The 15,743-nt window shown below is 42.6% G+C and overlaps 2 protein-coding genes and 1 pseudogene across 3 annotated transcripts in view; 2 read left to right on the top strand and 1 right to left on the bottom strand.

Annotated features, from left to right (window-relative positions):
- The window catches only part of LOC147007894 (transcription initiation factor IIA subunit 1-like), a 99,368-nt gene that overhangs the window by 55,722 nt on the left and 27,903 nt on the right, over nt 1-15,743 (bottom strand). The window lies entirely within an intron of this gene.
- The window catches only part of LOC147007892 (uncharacterized), a 56,865-nt gene continuing 49,838 nt past the window's right edge, over nt 8,717-15,743 (top strand). Inside the window, exon 1 of the mRNA XM_085866078.1 lies at nt 8,717-9,376. The gene's annotated coding sequence lies outside the window, so the exon portion shown is untranslated. The remainder of the gene's footprint in view (nt 9,377-15,743) is intronic.
- Nucleotides 9,562-12,700, top strand: LOC147007895 (uncharacterized; annotated as a pseudogene). Its single transcript, XR_015053780.1, has 2 exons — nt 9,562-10,422; nt 10,607-12,700. The product of XR_015053780.1 is annotated as an uncharacterized LOC147007895 (transcript).

Here is a 15,743-nt window from a genome sequence, read left to right as displayed (position 1 = left end):
ATGTTTCATAATTTCCTCAAATGTCAAGTTAGACAGTTAATTTCAACCCCTAGTAACGACTTTGGCATGATCTTTCATATGCTGAGACCTAATGTGTCAAGTTTTGCCAATTAGAGGTTGAAAAAAATGATTTTTCGGTCCAAATTGCATGCAAAATTTGCTAAATCAGCAATAAATATTGTTTTCATTTGTCTTAAAATCAATTAAACAACTAATATTATTATTATGTTGTCAAAGGGACAGAGTAGATGCAATAGGGACCACTGGTCGTCATTATAATAATAATACCGAATATAAATACATGTACATGTGTTCATACATATACATTTTACATGTTATATACAATGAACATTATTTTGCAGATAACGGTAAACCACACTTTTTCTTGCTAGAATTGTGGTTTGGATGTGCACGCAACGTGAGCAACAGGTTTCTCACACATATTTATTACAGATTATGATCGTTTAGACATTATTATATGTATATTAGGTTGTGTGTTGCATAGCAGTACTACACTCCACAGCCACATACTTAGTGCATCGTGTATCTACCTATTGATCTGGAAGATGGGACCCACGATTACAAGTATACAGTTAGTTAAGATTGTGAATAAATAATGAAGAACTAATTAAGAACTAACACATCTATTGATTTAACATGCATATGCCTTCATGTGAATGAACATTTAAATTATATACTTGCAGGTGTGAACAATGGCTGAACCTGAACACAAGAAAAAACGACAGTCCACTGACTTTGGTCGATGTGTGATCTGCCAGCAGTCCTCGGCTGAGACAGCACAGAAACTAACCGAGAAGGGATTCCAATCATTTTTATATGCAGTAACCCACCGACTCGATGATACAGCGCTCAGATTGCAAGATGAAATCACTGCAGGCGAGGAGGATTTTTTGTCTAATGGTCCATTGTGTCATGCCAAGTGCCGAAATGCCTCCAGAAACAAAAAAACGGTCGCACAGAAAATGAAGTCACATGTATCCAACACAAGTGAAGAAACCGCTACGACAGATGTAGGAAGCTGCTCCGTTCGGCCAAGACGTGGATCATCTGCCACTGGATACATAGACCACAAAACACAATGCTTCATATGCAGAAGAGAACGCACCAGCAAGGGTGACCACAAACTCTTACTTGTGAGTATGGCAGACAGGCAGAATTCGATATGGAAAAAAGGCAAAAGACCTACAGGATGAAAACATGCTGTACCATATTCATGGGTTTGGTGATAACTGTATCGACATGGTGGCTAATGACTTCAAATACCACAAGTCATGCTTGGATTCATATTGAACAAAGTCACAAACGACATCAACATCTGGTCAACATGACGAAGGTGTACATTGGCTAACCTCCTACATAGACGGTGCACTGTCCCATGACCCGAACGACATCATCTTCTTAAGTTCTCTGCGTGACAAGTACAGGGCTTGGTTGTCAGACAGTGGGGCCTCCCTGAGCTCTTCTCGATCATCATCTATCAAAAAGAAGATTGAGCACTACTACAGACAACATGGTTCACCCATCATGATCGTACCACAGAGAGGACAATCCTCTATAATCTGTTCATCAGATATGTCAATAGAATATCTTCTTGCAAAAGTCGCCAGTATGAAAGATGAAATAAGTGCGGAAGAAAGTGCTGATGAGAGTGAAGACGACTCTACTGAATCGAACGGTATTCGTGAAAGGAATTCGTACACCTTGTACCTTTCTGCCAAGTCCTTACAAACAGATATCAAGGCGACAGCTTCGCAGCTAAAGAAAAACAGAAAAGAAAACATCGACACATCTATGGAGATAACATTTGACGCTGCGAATGAACGTCTACCTGTATCGCTGTATAACCATGTGGCCTGGCTGATTACTGACGCAACACCTGAACTTACAGACCCTAACACGAGAGTGCAACGGAAAGAGCGGGAACGTGAGAAAGTCCTCAATTTGGCCCAAGATATCAGTGCAGCTGTGGCAAACACTCCGAATCCAAAGCACATTGGATCAGCATTACATGTATTGAAACAAACAAGGAGTAAAGAGATCGTAACAATGATGAACTGTTTTGGAAATAGTATTAGCTATCAAGACGCACAGAGGTACATCACCACTATGGCACAACCCACTGATGAACCAGAACAAGACAAGCCATTAATCCCATCTAATTAAAAAAGTGGACTATTCACTCATTGCGCCATTGACAACTTGGATTTTCACGAGCACACTCCAGATGGTAGCACAATGCATGGGACAACGCACAACATCTACAAATATCCAAGAAATACGGATGATCTCTCAAGTACCTATGCTTCAGTACCATTAGCTAAATCCAGAAAAGCTTCTTGTACAGGGATTCAGCCCTTCCATACCAAAGACAGTGGGTTTGACCTTGCAAGATCGACAGCGTCGTCGTTCTATGAGTGGTGTGCCTGACACACGAAGAACATGTAACTAATTTATTATCAGACCACACAGTTTCTTGGCAGTTGATACAAAACGACTGTTTTCAAACTGTTGACCATGAGAGCGTCATCTCATGGAATGCCTTTCATGCCCTTTTGGTGCAGGAGAGCACATCACAGACATTGATTGGGTATGGGCCATTCTTCCCAGAATGAATCAATATACATGTGTTATTATTTTGTACATATCTGAAATGAAAAAGCATGATACATTATGATAAACATTCGTTCAATTTGTATCCAATCTGGAATTGGAAAAGCTATGTTTCTAACAAATATATATTGTTGGTTCACGAGAAAATATTGTTGTGGTTGACGAAATTCGCAAACCACCATTCAGGTCCCGAAGGTGAGATATCTCTGTAAGTATATGTGCAGTTAGCCCAAACCCGTTGTTTAGAGGGAATAAATGTCATTCATTCGGGCTGCGACCCTTCAAGATAGCCGTTTTTCTTTTACAATCTTTATTTTGGACCAACCGCCATTACTACCACCACAACCACCACCAACCGCATCTCGACAACCACAGCCACCTTCTCCAGAACCGCCTTCACAACATCCACCTTCTCCACAACCGCTTTCACAACAACCACTTTAACCAAAACCGCCCAATCACACCACCATCACAACCGCCTCAACCACAACCGCCATCGCATTTCCATCTCAGCACATGGTTGCCAGAAGCCTGGCATTCATCGAGGGAGAATGGACGACGGCCTCACCCCCTCCTCCCAACGAATAACCCTGCAAGAGGAACAAAAAGCTCTGGAAAAGGCAAAAGAAAGGCCCCGATCCAGGAGAAAAAACGCCGTTCTTCTGGAAGTTTCCTGCGCTTGCTGGAAGAAGGGGCGGCGGCGAAGTGTGGCAGCAGCAGCGCAGCAGCCAAGGCGGAGCTCGAGATATAAGGAGGAGGCGCAGGCTCTGGTGTGTGTGTGCGTACGCTGAGGTTTTTGTCTCTCTCTGGGCTCTGCATTGCGCGCGCTTGCTGGATCGCGCGCGCTCTGGCTCTCTGGCGGCGAGCTCCCTGGGACGGTCGATGGAGAGCAAGGACGAACAGAACGGAGCTCAAGTCAGAGTTGAGGGGTGAGAAGAGTTGGAGAGTTGTGGCGGCGGCGAAATCAGTCGAGAGAGTGTCTGTCGGGGTCCGGAGAGTCTGGAGAAGCCAAGGAGCTTTGTGGAGGTCTGCGCTCGTGTCAGAGTTGGGGAGCTGTGGAGAGGGGAGGCCGGGAACGCGGTCGAGGTCGCAGTGGCGTCGCTCGTCGCGGGACCCAAGCCAGCCAGATATCCTCTTTCCCCCGAGCATCAACAACCCCCCCTGTTTCCCCCCGCGCTGAGATAGTGTGAGAAGGGGGGCCCCGTTCCCACCCCATTCCAGGCAGTGCCAGCGAGGCCCGCGGAGTCGGGGCGCCGCCGCCATTTTGCGGCTCATCACCAGACGGGTAGGCTCGACGCGGTCTCGGCCCCAGGCCCGTCTGCCCCTTATCGTTGAGGGTGGCCCCTTTTTTTCTTTTGCTTTGGAGTATATGTGTTGTCGGCGCCGTCTGTGAAGTAAAACTGTGTAAGTGTTGCCGTGTGCTCGCGTAGTCGGTAGTAGATCTGCATTGTTGTTTCTTCTTTTGTTACATTTGCTTTTGGTGCATAATTGTGGTAATTGTATATGTGTGCTTTCCGTTTGCCGCGGAATAAATGTGCTTTATGTTGAACTGTTTCTCCCGTTTCGCTTCGTCTTTTCTCTAATTGAATCTCCATCTTACTTCACGTAAAGGGTTGGTCGTGGGCTAAATACGCCCGATAATTAATCGGAACCGTCGAGGTTGACGATAACACCGCTCGGTTATCCCGATAGTACGGAACGGGTCGCTTAAAGTGGCCCGTGTCCGAAGTCGACCTGCGGCGAGGTGCGATCGCCCGGTCTACCCTCCGTGTGGGTACTTAGGTAGGTCGAATTTGGCGAACAACCCTATCCCACGCGGGGTGAGGTGAGGCCCACCCGTGACTAGTTCCCGGCGTTAGTCCGAGAGGGTCACGGCGGGATTGTCCGTCCGGTGGGCGACGTGCCGCGATTCGAGTTACGTGGCCGCTCGCACGCCGGCGGGCGCGAATCCGCAACATTGGTGTCAGGAGTGGGACACAAACCCATCCCCCTCCTCGCGGCACTGGTGTCGGAGAGCGGGAAAACGGGCTCTCCTGTCTCCAGCTAAATTCACGGGAATCGGTCCAGGGGTGAGAGGAGCGACCCCCGATTCCCTCCAAATTACGAGCGATTTAAATTAACCCTTTACGAGAGATAAGATGGCGTCTCAAGGCGAGCGGGAGCCGGGGGTATTAGGTATGTGTTGTCATGTAGGATCCATGGCCCAGGTCGGTTCTTTTTATAATTATAACCCCACCACGAACTGTGGTCAGTGGGAGCGGCTTGAGCACGAACTTTGCCGGCAAACGGAGTCGCACAATGGCAGCGCGATCGCACCTCAGCGCAGCACGGAGCGGGCTGATATTAATGGCACAGCACGAGGCGTGAGCTCCCAGTCACCGGTTCAAGGCACATGGTCACGGCATGTGCCATGGCAGGCGTGGCAGGATGACTATGCGAGCATTGGCAGGCTTCAGGCACAATTGGAGGATGTCTTGGAAAAGGTGAAGCGTTATGAAGAATATATCGAGGAGGTGCAAAGTGGAGTGGACGAGTCACAACGGCACGCAGACGCGCTTCAGAAAAATTACGTGTATGGGGGGACACAGCGATTGGACGATTTACTGGAACGAATTCGGTGGCAAAAGCATGACTTAGCCAATAGAGTCGACAAATTATGTGGGTAAAAGAATTTGGTAGTGTTTTATACCCGTCAGTTGGAATATGCGAAGAGCAAACTGAGTCTGTGAAGTAAAACTGTGTAAGTGTTGCCGTGTGCTCGCGTAGTCGGTAGTAGATCTGCATTGTTGTTTCTTCTTTTGTTACATTTGCTTTTGGTGCATAATTGTGGTAATTGTATATGTGTGCTTTCCGTTTGCCGCGGAATAAATGTGCTTTATGTTGAACTGTTTCTCCCGTTTCGCTTCGTCTTTTCTCTAATTGAATCTCCATCTTACTTCACGTAAAGGGTTGGTCGTGGGCTAAATACGCCCGATAATTAATCGGAACCGTCGAGGTTGACGATAACACCGCTCGGTTATCCCGATAGTACGGAACGGGTCGCTTAAAGTGGCCCGTGTCCGAAGTCGACCTGCGGCGAGGTGCGATCGCCCGGTCTACCCTCCGTGTGGGTACTTAGGTAGGTCGAATTTGGCGAACAACCCTATCCCACGCGGGGAGCCGATTGGCACGATCGTGGTGAGTCCGAAAGGCCCACCCGTGACAAGTTCCCGGCGTTAGTCCGAGAGGGTCACGACGGGATTGTCCGTCCGGTGGGCGATGTGCCGCGATTCGAGTTACGTGGCCGCTCGCACGCCGGCGGGCGCGAATCCGCAACAATATTTTCACTAAAAATATAAGTGACCACAATATTCGTTGTTGTTGTTGTTGTTGTGTGTCTGTCTGTCTGTCTGTCTATCCCGAGCATAGCTCCGTGAGTTTTGATCCGATCCTGATTAAATTTTGGTGGGAGGTTTATATCATGATCTCGTTGTTTTCCTGAGAATGGGCGTGATGCGCTCGATTTTTCATTTTCGTCCCAAGGTCAAGGTCACAAGGTCACGAACTTAGAAAATTGCGATTTTGACAAAAAAAATTCTTCTCCGAGGGGATGGTCGAATCTGGCAAGGGGTTTCGGTGCTTGGTTAGCCCAATGGCACCTGCATAGCCCCACAGAGCTCGATTTTTCATTTTCGTCCCAAGGTCAAGGCCACAAGGTCACGAACTTAGAAAATAGCGAATTGTGTTTTTAGGGGGAAGCCAATTGAAATTTGCATCTTCTCCTCAGGGGTTTGTCGAATCTGGCAGGGGTTTCGTTATTTGGTTAGCTCAATGGCACCTGCATAGCCCCACGGAGCTCGATTTTTCATTTTCATCCCAAGGCCAAGGTCACAAGGTCACGAACTTAGAAAATTGTCAATTTTGACATAAAAATCATACGACCGCCCAAACTTTGAGAGCTGGGATGACAATATTTTATGCATAATCCTGAGGCCATTCCCCACCTCGTCTTGAAACCATTTTGCTCTATCTCGAACACCTTGCCCGTGGCGCCCCCTTCAAGTTTGTTTTTTACGCTGATTTCATCAGTCTGAATAATCCGAGGAGTGTGAAATGCCATATAGCCGATATGACGTCATATTGTTCCTGGAATGTTCCAGAGGAAGTTTCGCACCAAAGGTCATAATCCTTGACCTTTGACCTTCAAAGTTCACAAAGGTCAAATTTTCAAAGTTGTGGGAATCGAACCGGGTTTTCCACCTTCTTCGACGAACTAACTCCAATAAGCTATAGCACGTATCCTGTTTCCTTATTTTAATGTCTACAACATTGTTTTGTGACCTTTAAAGGTTATGCAAAGGTCAAATTTTGAAAGTTGTGGTAATCGAACCGGGTTTTCCACCTTCTTCGACGAACTAACTCCAATAAGCTATAGCACGTATCCTGTTTCCTTATTTTAATGTCTACAACATTGTTTTGTGACCTTTAAAGGTTATGCAAAGGTCAAATTTTGAAAGTTGTTGAACGAAACCGGGTTTTCGACATTTTGCAGCTAATAACCTGTCACTCATACCACATCATGTTGATCATTTTTATAACTTGGTCAAACATTATCACATTGTCTCATCCTTGACTTCTGGAACAATCTACATGGTCAAATACCGCTCGTGAACCATCGCCGTCTCCAGACTTGCGGCTACTATATTTGTCAAGATATGAGGGAAAATGTGTCCATTTTAGGGGTCTGAATACCATCATTTTTGCACATCCATGCCAGAAGCCCATTTTGAAACTTCATCACTTCAAGGCTTGTGCTTTGCACACAATGTACTACGTTAGAACTGGCATGCAAAATTTCAGCTTCATATACCATTCCTAACCCAATTTAACAGACTCCTGTAGGTGGAAGGGTCACTCGTGTGACAGGCCGTGTAAAATGATTGTTCTTCTCGCATAATTTTTTTGTTGTTGGAGGAGGCAGCTCCATGAAATTTTGGCACATGGTGGAGGACTTCCGTCTGAATCCAGAAAGTGTTCACTCATTCTTGTTAACCTCCGCCATCGAAGATGTATGGAGGTTACTGTTTTCACCCGTCTGTTTGTTTGTTTATTTGTTTGTTTGTGAACAGTATTACGGAAAAAACTCCTGGACGGATTTCGACGAAACTTGGTTGGGGGATTAGGTATGGTCCAAGGATCATGCCATTAGATTTTGGACTTGGTCGAAAGTCCAATATGGCCGCGATGGCGGCCATTTTGAAAAAAATATTTGAATTTTTGTTTTTGCATTTCTCCATGTTATAAGTGATTTCCAACCCCAAAAAAAAATTTGCTGGAGAAAAAAAACCCCAAAATTTTGCAACTTTTTTTCAAAAAAAATTTATATTTTATTTGAAAAATATTTGATTTTTTTTTGCATTTCAACATGTTTTAAGTGATTTCCAACCCAACCCCCCAAAAAAAATTTGTTGGAGAAAAAAAGAAATTTTGCACCTTTTTTTCCAAAAAAATTCGATTTTTTTTGGGCATTTCTTCATGCACGTCGATCTTGTTTAGCTTATTCAATCGTGGTTCAGTAGAGTCTGATCCGTTTTGACCTATAATGAATCGGATATCAGGGTCACTTCGGTGACCCAGCAGTATTGGCGGCGGAGGTTTTGTACTCAACCGAGTGCTCCCCCTCTAGTTTATTATGTCGGTGAGGTGTTTTTAAGAATGAGTCGGTGAGGTGTTTTTATACGCCCGATATGTATGTATGTATATATATATATATATATATATATATATATATATATATATATATATATATATATATATATATATATATATGTATACATATGGGCAATTCCGCAGTTAGAGGGACATGACCCTAAAATTTCAATTTGTTTTTTTCCTTGATTTTTGTGTGTGATTTACGAAAGGACACATTGATGATTCAGGAAAAAATATTTTTCAGGGTATATTGATAGTTTTAGGTGGTGAATTCACCAATTTTGAACAAGAATTGTTCCAGATAAATTTTATCAGCAAAATCTCCATAATGGCAAAGAAGATATCTAGTCAAATTAAATGCCATTTTCTTACCAAAAATATTGAATTTATAGAGGCAGTGTAGTGCTTTCATGGATATATTAAGTAAAATCAACCTACATGTCTTCAAAATGCAAACATGTGTGCATTTCCCAACCCCTAGAAAGTCATGTAACGTTACTAACCGAAAAGTGAAATTATTTACCTCCAGAGTGTATAAAGTGTCGATGAATGATAATATTTCAATTTTTCCTGCTGTGTCCAATGACTAATTGAAATATATAAATAAGTATTACTTGTCATGATAGAAGTTAGAAATAACAGCAATTAAAATGTGTAACGTTACTAACCATGTAACGTTACTAACCAGCTTTTGTGTATTGTAACGTTACTAACCATGAAATAAGTGAATAAGACTCGAATAGACAGGTCTTGGTCAAGACAAAAGTGACAGTAAGACAACAGAGGGCAGTATGAAGACAGTGGGGGGGGGGGGAGGGGTAAATTTTGGAAACATGTGGCTGATGCATGCTTTATGTTGCAGTGACCAGTGCACAGTACATACTCTTCAATACATGGTGCACAGTGGTGGTTACAATGGAGCGTACCACATGACTTGTCTATCTAGTCAGTACAGAATTCTTCCATGCAGCATAAGTTTTTCATAAAACCTTCTGTTCATTGTGATACTGGGAAGATCCTTGAGTTCCAGCAGATGATCAAATACACATTGCAGGTAAGTACTCAACATTTCTTTTGTCTTCATATTCAATATCTGTGATCAATTTACTTCCCTATTGCCAAGTGAACCGTGTTTGCTGTTAAACTAAATATTTGAAAGAAAACTGTTGTCTGTGATATATATATATATATATATATATATATATATATATATATATATATATATATATATATATATATATACTTGTACATTGTATTTGGAAGTACTTTTGCATACATTCACTTTGTTGAAGGTATTTGATAACGTTGTGAATAATTAGGGCCTATTCAGTTTTATGAATAACCAATAATTATGGCTTAATTTGGGGGAATTATGATTTGTCCATGACAGCATTTTGAAATGAAACTGCACATGGTGATTTTGTTTTATGTTATATTGCTTCCTAACAGTTCAACATGCCGAAGTTTTTGACAAACAAAGAAAAGCAGCAACGTTACATAGAAAACTTGAAGAAAACTGGTAGATATCAGGAATACCAGCATAAGAAAGCACTGGCCATGAAGAAAAGCAGAGAGAAGAAAAAAGAGCAGGAAAAAGGCCTTCCGAAGAGGGAGAAAAAATTGTTAGAAAAAGAAAGAAAGGAGGCTACTAGACAACGAGTTGCCAAGCACAGAAAACTGAAGAAAGACCAGGCACAGATATCAGCAAGTACAGGACCCTTCAACAGTGCCATGGCATTTGCAAAAGCCACTGCTGGAGCTCGTCGAATGCTGGATTCATCACTTCCCTCTACTCCCAGACGAAGAATAGCCGTTTGTCGGAAGTTGTATGAAGCAGAATCGAGGCAGGGAACTGACGTTCCATCAACTTCATCAGCAGAGAAAAACAAGCCTGGCCCAGCACCACAGCTAGGTGATCGTGATGTGAAAGTCATACATGAGTTCTATGAGAGGGATGATGTCAGCTATCAGGCACCTGGCAAAAAAGATGTGGTGACCATATGGAATGATGGTGACAAGAAGAAGATACAAGCAAGATACCTCACATCATCCATCAAAGAGACTCGTGCTTTCTTTTGCGAGGAACATCCAGACATCAAGGTTGGGTTTTCAAAATTTGCTGAATACCGCCCCAAACACATTCTTCTAAGCCACAAAATACCCCACAATGTGTGTTTGTGCAAAATTCACGAGAATGCAATCAATGTCTTCAGTGCATTGCATAAGAGTGTGCCTGCCTTCCCTCCATATACGCGAGAACTCCCAGCTTCCTTTCTCTGCACAGATCCATCAAGGGAGTGTTGGATGAATGAGTGCGAAAAATGCAGAGAAGGAGCTGGATTTGAAAGAAACTTCAAAGCTGTCTTCGAGGAGTGCATGAACTCTCCAAGTTCATGGTCCCAATGGGAGTCAGGTGATGATGGGAGAATGAAGAAGATTCTGGAGGAGGGAACTGTCGGTGAACTTCTTCATCATGCCATGACCATTCTTCCACAGTTCCTGAAGCACTGCTACGTAAAACGTGAGCAGGCAGCAGTGTACAACGAGCACAGGAAGAAGGCCTCTGAATCTGATGTGCATCATGCAGTCCTTCAAGTCGACTTTTCTGAGAACTACACCTGCTAAGCTCAGGATGAAATCCAAAGTGCTCATTGGAACCAACGTCAAGTGTCGCTTTTCACTGCAGCACTCTGGCACTCTGGATCCCTTTCCTCCCTTGTGCTGGCATCGGACAATTTATGCCACTCAAAGGACACCATTGTGGCATACCTGGATGTACTTCTGGATTTCCTTCCTGACCAAGTATCACATGTGTCGATATGGTCAGATGGTCCAGCATCTCAATTCAAAAATCGCTACATTGCTGCAGCATTGGCATCACTAGAGAAGGCTCACAAGGTGCATATCGAGTGGAATTTTTTTGCCACTTCACATGGGAAGGGACCCGTTGATGGAATCGGTGGGTCAGCCAAGCGTTTTGTGTGGGACAAGGTGAGAACACGTAAACATACTGTAACTGATGCAAAGAATTTTGCAGAAGCTGCAAGTACCAAGAAGAATGTGTCTGTTCGTGAGATTACTTCCAGTGAGATCGCAAAGAGGAACGAGAAGCTGAACCTTGATGTCATCTTCAGTGAAGCCAAGGCCATTACTGGCATAGCAAAGATGCACTTCTTCAAAGTGGTAAATGACGAGGTGGTAGCCTATGTCCTGAGCAGAGACAAGCACGATGAGGCAACCCAGAGCAGCAGTGAGACCATTGCAGCAGTGGGAGACTGGTTCATAGTTGAGTACGATGGAAAACAATTTCCAGGAGAAGTTCTTGCTGTACGAGATGGAGAGTTCCAGGTGTCAGTAATGGCACATGTCGGGAAGTACTGGAAATGGCCTTCAACTAGGGATGCTATTTTCTACATGAGACACCAGATGATTGCCCCGTTGGATGCACCAGAAGTAGTGAACAATCGAGGCCATTTCAAATTTTCTGTCCCAATTTGAAATTATTGCACGGTGGTTTGTCAGGTGTAATTACATTTCAGGTACAGCGAACAGACTTTTGTTTTCACGTCAATGCAGAGATACGTTCAAAGTGGTCTAAAGAAAAAAAAAACATATCACATATCTCTAGACTTGAATAAACATGAATTCAAATACTATGATGTAAACTACTGTCACAATATCAAATGTTGCATTATGGCCATACACTGTACATACTACATACTGGTACATTAGTTTTTGCTCTTTGGTTTCTTTCCCCTATATGAAAGGTACTCTTGAATGAGGAACACATACAATATGTACTGTTTTGTTCAACTTGTAAATTCCAGTGAATCACGATGAACTGTGATCAGCATAGTTATGGATCTGTGGATATCACTTGACCCAGTCTTTAAAGTGGTACTCTTTTGTTGTTTGTAATTTATTGTAACTTTTTCTTGTCTTTTTTAACACATATGTAATTTGTACCATTGTACAAGTACAATGACACTATACTGCTTGAGTTTGGTGATTGAAATAAGAGTTTCATGTCTTATCTGATGTTTTTTTAGCTTATTTCACATTCTCTTGAGGAAAAATGTAATGATTTGAGATTAAACATAATTCTGTGAGTCATTGTAATCACTGGACAAAGTGTAACGTTACTAACCGTAACGTTACTAACCATGATTTTTGTTCCTAATTTTCAAACAAAGCTAGAATGAGAAAGGATATTTAGGGTAGCTATTGCCCTTAAAGCTAGAAATGAAAAAATAGAGTTGATATGTTTCAAGCTATACCAATTTTAGCAAACTTTTCATTCAAAGATGCTCATCAATTTTTCATGTCCTTTTTTTGTAACGTTACTAACCGGCATTAAAAGCAGTTCTTTCTTCTAGAATGTTTCATGAAATGATTTCATTCTTTGCTCTGTTCTCCGTCTAGACTAGGTTGATCTCTGGTGACATTAATGAGACTTTACATCCACAGATAGAGAAAGGACTCTTATCTAAATAATGAGAATGTCCCTAAAATGTAACGTTACTAACTGCGGAATTGCCCACATATATATATATATATATATATATATATATATATATATATATATATATATATATATATATATATATATATATATATATATATATATATATATATATATATATATATATCGGGGAATATTATGTGATACTGGTCGTCCGTCCGTTCCTGTCCGCACTCTAACTCCCAAAGTTTTCAACTTTCACATTTGGTACATAGGTACAGACAGTGGAGACGGTGTGTCTCGACATACGTTCCTCATCTAAAGTGGTTTCCATGGCAACCACGATGCTGTTTTCCATGTGGTAGCACAATTCTATTTCTACCTTCTTGTTCGGGCATATATTGTGCTCACTTGAGCTCTTGTTGGATTCGCTATATATGCTAGATATCCCTTATTGTCGGGTTTTCCGTCTGTGTGTGTGTGTGTGTGTGTGTGTGTGTGTGTGTGTGTGTGTGTGTGTGTGTGTGTGTGTGTGTGTGCGTGTGTGTGTCTGCAACGCAAGGCTCCACAGCACAAACCTGCGAACCGATTTCGATGAAACTTTGCCAACATGTGCAGTATTTGTTGGGAATGTGCACGTTTTAATTTCGTTGCCTCGCAACCACCCGTTGCTGTGCAGCGGCTGAAAAACCATGTACAGTATTTTCAATGCTTGTCCTTCAGTTTTGAATGTCGAGAATCGAGACTTCGGAATTAAACACTTCGAGATATTTAGAAAATTTTACTCGAGCCGATTTTTGATTGAGGTTTTATTTTTCAAATGGTCGTCCTTCAAAAATCGGGTGTCTATTCACCGTCATTTTTTATGAGGGGCTTAGGAAAGTGGGCGTGTTTCATAAAAAGTGGGAGGGGCATAGGAAAGTGGGCGTGGCTTATGAAAAATATTGTGTGGCTCAGGAGGTGTGGTCAAACAAGAGCAGTGAGAGAAGTTTATCGGGTTGTCCGTGCGTGTGTGTGTGTTTGCAACGCGAGGCTCCACAGCACAAACCAGCAAACCGATAATTTATTTATGAACCGAAAACGATTCCCCATTCACACACCACCTCCAACGATTTATTTATTTACCGAAAACGATTCCCCATCCACACACCACCTCCAATGATTTATTTATTTACCGAAAACGATTCCACGATCCACACCACCTTTAATTATATATTTATTTACCGAAAAGGATTCCACCACCCACACACCACCTCCAATTATTTATTGATTTACCATTTCGGATTCTCCTCCCGACACATCACTTCCTATTATTTATTTATTTACCGTAAACGATTCCCCACCCACACACTACCTCCAATTATTTATTTATTGACCGAAAATGATTCCACGAACCACACACCGCCTCCAATTATTTACTTATTTACCGAAAACGATTCCACGACCCAGACAGCACCTTATTTATTTATTTAACGTGAACGATTCCAGAATCCACACACCACCTTTAATTATTTATTTATTTTCCATTAGCGATTCCACGATCCACACACCACCTTTAATTATTTATTTATTTACCGTAAACAATTCCACAACCCACACTCCGCCTCCAATTATTTATTTATTTTCCGTGAACGATTCCAGAATCCACACCCCACCTTTAATTATTTATTTATTTTCCGTTAGCGATTCCACAATCCACACACCACCTTTAATTATTTATTTATTTACCGAAAACGATTCCACGACCCACACACCACCTCCAATTATTGGATTCGCGAGATATCTCTTATTGTCGGGTTTTCCGTCTGTGTGTGTGTGTGTGTGTGTGTGTGTGTGTGTGTGTGTGTGTGTGTGTGTGTGTGTGTGTGTGTGTGTGTGTGTGTCTCTCTGCAACATGAGGCTCCACAACACAAACCAGAGAAACGGTTTCGATGAAACTTTGCCAACATATGCAATATGTGTTGGGAATGTGCGTGTTTGAATTTCGTTGCCCAGCAACCACCCATTGCTGTGCAGCGGCCAAAAAACCGCATACAGTATTTTCAATACTTGTCCTTCAGTTTTGAATGTAGAGAATCGAGACTTCGAAATTAAACACTCCGAGATATTTAGAAAATTTTACTTGAGCCGATTTTTGATTGAGGTTTTATTTTTCAAATGGCAGTCCTTCAAAAATCCGGTGTCTATTCACTGTCATTTTTTATGAGGGGCTTAGGAAAGTGGACGGAGCTTAGGGAAAGTGGACGTGGTTGATGAAAAGTGGGAGTGGCGTTGGAAAGTGGGCGTGGCTTATGAAAAAATATTGTGTGGCTCAGGAGGTGTGGTCAAAGAAGAGCATTGAGAGAAGTTTATCGGGTTTTCCATGTGTGTGTGTATGTGTGTGTCTGTGACGCGAGGCTCCACAGCACAAACCAGCAAACCGATTATTTTTCAAATGGTAGTCCTTCAAAAATAGGGTGTCTATTTACCGTCATTTTTTTATGAGGAGTGCCATTTGGCAAAATACGCAATAGGAAAAATCTTGCCAGGCAGAGGAACAATTGTATGTGAACCAATACGTCTTGGCAATGAATCTTCGTCGGTGGATGGGTCAGAATGAAAAGCATCGTATCCAGCGCTTCGATCCGAGCGAATCCCTCGTCGCCTCACGGCTTGTTTATTTTAAAGTTGTATTTTATCAACTTAATGTTGATTCTGGTATCTTGGAAACCACTGATCTGTTTCTGTGCCGTCATTACTTTATTCCAACGCGACCACCATGACGTCACAATGTCCGGTGGTTCATTCGTTTTGGTCGCAGGGTTGACGCGTGACCTCATCCATCTTGTTTACCTTCGAAGTCAACGTAAAACCCACCGTTTCGTTTGTTTTCCAAACGATATGAGTTTTCAAATGAACGAGGAAAAGGATATCGGGAGGGAACCCTTCGGGCCCCCAACAACATCTCAGAATCTTCAAT

Source organism: Eptatretus burgeri, chromosome 23 (genome assembly GCF_056783735.1).
Source record: "Eptatretus burgeri isolate ZD-2024b chromosome 23, Ebu_testis_v1, whole genome shotgun sequence".
In the NCBI taxonomy this organism is placed as follows: Eukaryota; Metazoa; Chordata; class Myxini; order Myxiniformes; family Myxinidae; genus Eptatretus; species Eptatretus burgeri.
Note: the sequence above shows the minus strand (reverse complement) of the source record. Positions and strands in the feature narration are given on the sequence as shown.